Source organism: Homarus americanus, unplaced genomic scaffold, assembly GCF_018991925.1.
Source record: "Homarus americanus isolate GMGI-L3 unplaced genomic scaffold, GMGI_Hamer_2.0 scaffold14161, whole genome shotgun sequence".
Lineage (NCBI taxonomy): Eukaryota > Metazoa > Arthropoda > Malacostraca > Decapoda > Nephropidae > Homarus > Homarus americanus.
The window spans coordinates 1-5,116 of record NW_024746040.1 but is presented as its reverse complement, the minus strand read 5'-3'; the positions used below and the strand labels follow the sequence as shown (position 1 = coordinate 5,116).

The following is a 5,116-nucleotide window of genomic DNA, read 5'->3' as shown; positions in this document are numbered from 1 at the left end:
ACGAACGAGACTCTGGCCTACTAAGTAGTCGACGGATCTCCAGAAAATGGTGTCCAGTTCGCAACTTCTTCTTAGAGGGATAAGCGGCAATTCTAGCCGCACGAGATTGAGCAATAACAGGTCTGTGATGCCCTTAGATGTTCTGGGCCGCACGCGCGCTACACTGAAGGGATCAACGAGTTTTCCCCCTCCGAGAGGAGCGGGTAAACCGTTCAAAGCCTTTCTTGATAGGGATTGGGGCTTGCAATTGTTTCCCATGAACGAGGAATTCCCGGTAAGTGCAAGTCATCAGCTTGCGCTGACTACGTCCCTGCCCTTTGTACACACCGCCCGTCGCTACTACCGATTGAATGATTTAGTGAGGCCTTCGGACTGGCGCTCTTGGATTGTCGGCCCCGTTGCCCGCGAGGGTTTTCTGGGGTCGTCGCCTCGAGCTGACGGAAAGATGTCCAAACTTGATCATTTAGAGGAAGTAAAAGTCGTAACAAGGTTTCCGTAGGTGAACCTGCGGAAGGATCATTAACAGAGAAAGAGAACGGGGCGCTCTTAAAACTACTACTACTACTCTCCTGATTTGGGCGGTCTCGGGCTCTGCTCTGGCAACTCCAGCAGCGAAAGAGGACAATCCCGGCCCCCGCACCAAAAATAGGTACCACCACGCTGTAGGTGGACCACACTCGGGCGAGAGCGCGAAGACCGGAGGAGGAGGACGGACGGGGCTTTGGACGGCTGCCCGTCCGTTCCTTACTACCGGCGAATAAGCCTCTTGACCCAAAAAGAGTGAAATTCAAGTGTCAAAAAACAACAACAAGCCGTCCGGCCAAACCCAAACCACAAACTTGGGCTATGTCTGTCAAACCCTTTCATTGAGACTCGACCTGTGATGGTTAGTCGCAAAAAGACCAAATGGCAAATACACAACTCTTAACGGGGGATCACTCGGCTCGTGGGTCGATGAAGACCGCAGCAAACTGCGTGTCGGTATGTGAATCGCAAGAATACCAGATACATCGACAAGTTGAACGCATATTGCGGCGGCGGCAGCCATATGAGCTTGTCGCCGCCACTCCTCTACGAGGGTCGGAAATATACATCCATCGGTTGCTGCGAGTTCGGTGCCTGCTGACTGTCTCCCCGACACGAGGGTAACCCGAACCGAGCTTCCGCCTTGGGGTTTAATCGCCCGCGCCTTGCGCGAGGCGTGCCCTTAAAAACAAGCAAGCCTATCACTAGCAAGTCCATGGACTTGGCGCACCCACATTCAACCACAACAAAGCGACAGTTGTCGCCCTCGCAAATAACTGGAGGCGGCGCTCTTTTGCCTGCTGTCCACAGAGACACGAATGGCCGTCGGCCGCTCATGGCTGATGCTGCACATGTTCTAAGAGGCACTCCATCCCACGAAGAGGAAACGAAACCGGGTCGGATATCTTTTAAGTAAGCCCCGCCGGAATTTCGTCTATCACCTCGAAAAGAGTGCTTGGCATGCATTGCAGTGGAACCTAAATTGATGAGTGCGCCTGGGCCCGCAGTCTACCATGTAGTGGTGCAGGCAGAGAGATGAGAATGCTTGGGTGACGCCGTGCTCTTCCTCACGCGCTCCTCCACCCTCTCCCACGGTCAGACGCGGTGTGGGCGTTCTCTTTGAGAGTTCGCCACGAGTCCACGTCTATCTCATGACTGGGAGGGAGGCAGGGGGAGTTCTCTCTAAACGCGTTAAAGACGGTGTTGCGCCTCATAACGGCGCTCGCCGGGATAGAGCACTAGTTCTGCGGCCGGAAAGGCCGCTCACGCCAATTAATACTGCGACTCTCGCTCTCTTTCTCCGGATAAACAAGTGCCACTGCTGTGGCATGCGGGAACGGGGAAAGAGGTCAAAGTTTAAGCGGCAAAGGTGCGGCCGAGTAAGGGCGGAACACGAGCGTATATGCATTAAAACTGTGTGTGTATATGACTCTGCGAGAGATGTTCTGCTGGAACACTTTTCCTATTGGCTATTTACCACTCAATGAGAAGGAACGGAGTCAGGGGTGGGAGTGCCAGCGCCATGGCCGCTGGTACCCCCGCGACAAGCCCCTCAAACCTTCCTGCCTGGTAATGTCGGTGGTGAAGAAAGTCGGTGGCAGAGCGTCTTCCGCTTCGTGGTTGGGGAACTTGTTCCCCCTAAGGATGATGAGACCACGATCGACCTCGTAGTAGGAGAGAGCTACCCGCCAAATTTAAGCATATTAATAAGCGGAGGAAAAGAAACCAACAGGGATTCCCTTAGTAAGGGCGACTGAACCGGGAAAAGCCCAGCGCATAACCTCGATGTCTTCGGGCACGAGGGGTGTTGCGTTTCAGAGGGTCCAGCACGCCGTCCCATACCGTCTAAGTCAAGCTTGAAAGCGGCCACTGCCCATGGAGGGTGACAGGCCGGTATGGCGGCGCCCGTGAGGGTACAGATGGGACGGTCGGAAAGGGCCTCTCTGTAGAGTCGGGTTGCTTGAAAGTGCAGCCCAAAGCAGGTGGTAAACTCCATCTAAGGCTAAATATGACCACGAGACCGATAGCGAACAAGTACCGTGAGGGAAAGTTGAAAAGAACTTTGAAGAGAGAGTTCAAGAGTACGTGAAACCGTTAAGAGCCAAAGCGAATTTAGGCTTCGAAGGTCGAACTAGAGATTCCTTTCGTCGGCTGTATTAATGGGTAGGGTGTTGTAATTGAAAGCGACCCAAAAATGTTTAGGCGGCGCCCCTCAACGCTGGCGTCGGTATTTCGCCTGTGGGGCGGGTGCGCGACCCGTTGCGGGGGCGTCGAGCCGGTGGACTGGTACCTCGCCGCCCGACTCTCTCTCAGCTGCGTCAGAGACCCGCGCGACAGGGGAACCACCAGTGTACAGCTGCCCTGGCGGTCGTCGGCGCACCGCGCTTACGGCGGCTGGTTTCTTTCGCGGTGTGCAAAAGTCGTGATCCACCGGCCGTCTTGGCTCTGAGGACCAAAAGAGGTCTAACATGTGTGCAGTCAATGGGCTCACTAAACCCAAGGCGAAATAAGAAAGTGGCCCAGGCGCCGGGGCAGCTGTAACAGAGCTCTCGGTCAGATGCTGACCCGATCCCTGACGGCTGCCTGCGGCTACGCCCCACCCGCGACAAGCGGGAGTGAGATACTCCCCGTCTCTGGACGTTTGCATGTTATGGAGGTCGTCAGGTGAAGTTTAATTTCCCTCATGGGAGGGGGCGCAGGCCGGGACTTGCCAAACGCCCGGCGGTGCTGTCCGTCCCGGAAGCGGGCGCGTCGGTAAGCGGCGGGAGGCGCACGGGGCAGGCGCTCATGAGCAGTCGGCAAGGCCATAAACATATGTTAGGACCCGAAAGATGGTGAACTATGCCTGGGCCGGGATGAAGCCAGAAGGAAACTCTGGCGTGGAGATTAAATTAGCGATTCTACGGCAAATGGAGTAGGTGGGGCTGGCGGGTATAGAGGCCGAAAGACTAATCAGATCATCTGGTAGCTGAAGTTCCCTCGAAGTTTCCCTCAAGGACCAACAGACTCGCAGGGTGAATTTCATCACATTAAGCGAATGATTAGAGGTCTTGGGGACCCGAGAAACGTCCTCAACCTATTCTCAAACTTTAAATGGGTGAGATACTTGAAGCTTTTGCGGGGATGAAGCTCCGGCGACTAATCTGAAAGTATCTAGTGGGCCTTTTTTTGGTAAGCAGAACTGGCGCTGTGGGATGAACCAAACGTGGGGATTTAAGGGGCCTAAATGAATGCTCATTCGGTCCGGTAGATTGGATTTTACTATAGACAGCAGGACGGTGCGGCCATGAAGTTGGAATCGCTAAGGAATTATTGGTGGCGCAACTCACCTGCGGCTTAACTAGCCCTTAAAATGAACCAGCGCTCAAGCATTCTCGATACTCTAGAAGCCGCCCGAAGGCTCTTTTCTGACATAGCTCTCAAAGGATGCCGAAGCCCGGTAGTAGGAAATTACGCGTGGTGGCGCTGGGGAAGGGGTTTCAGCGTGGAGGCGGCCTGGAAACGCACTGGTGCAGATCTTAGTGGCGGTAGCAATACCGAGAGAGAGACTCCCTTGATGACCGAAGCGAAGGGTTCCATGTGAATAAATTTGGACATGGGGTTGAAGTCGCTCCTAAGCCCAGAGCTAAGGCAGCCTGATCCGCTTCGAGGCAAATGCAACACGAGCAGAGGAGAAGAAAGAAGAACAACTACAACTAAGTAGAGGTTCTATCTATCTATCTACCTGGGTGTATATAACACAGTCTAACAAAGTGAAAGGCCAAGGATGAGTGGCGAAAGGGAATACGGTACTTATTCGTAACCAGGCCTGGAACCTAGCGAGGTATTGTGTGCGCCCTTTGGGAATGCTACATGCCCTTGAAGTCTAACGGCTAGAAGCAGCTTCGCGTCCACCGGCGGTGGTCGGGGAAAAGAGTTACTCTTTTCTGTTTGAGCTGCCCGTGGCCTAATCTGTTCGGTTGAGTAGAGCGGTTAGCCGTAGAAGCGCCCAGCGGTTCTTAACGTCGAGTGCCACCGCCCGGTCCGTGGCAATACGAGGGTGGTTATCCCCAGGCAGCATTGGTAGGGCTTCGTTTCAGCGGCGTCTGCTTCGGGGCCTGTCGCGTGCCCATAACCGCATCGGTCTCCAAGGTAAGCAGCCTCTGGTCGATAGACTATAATGTAGGTATTAAGGAAGTCAGCAAATTAAGTCGTAACCGGGGACAGGATTGGCTCTGAGGGATCAGGCCAGTCGGGCCTGTCGCGGGAAGCGGGGCTGGCCTGGAGTTCGAGGCATAGGACTGGGCGAGGTGTGATAAGGCGTTAGGGCAAACTGCGTAAGTTGCGTCCGGCGAGGGATGATGTCGCACATGTCTTCCTCTCGATGCGGGGCGGCTGCGGTGGCCTGGCGCCCTCTCTAAACCGAGCTCGGACCCGGCGTACCTCCGGCCCTTCGATGGAGCAGCGCTAGGCTCGCGTGAAGTGTTCTGCAGGCGGTGTTCGCCGTCCCTCCAGCTCTTAGTAAGAGGTGCGGGGGGCCGGGGCGTTGATTCCACTACAATCCCGCCGGCTGCAAAGTAGCCCAGCGTCAACTCAGAACTAGCACGGACAG

At 55.1% G+C, this 5,116-nt stretch overlaps 1 non-coding gene across 1 annotated transcript; it reads left to right on the top strand.

Annotated features, from left to right (window-relative positions):
- Positions 1-919: 919 nt before the first annotated feature.
- LOC121878876 lies at positions 920-1,083 on the top strand. The gene has a single exon (XR_006091247.1). It is a non-coding gene; the product is annotated as a 5.8S ribosomal RNA (ribosomal RNA).
- The last annotated feature ends 4,033 nt before the right edge of the window (positions 1,084-5,116 follow it).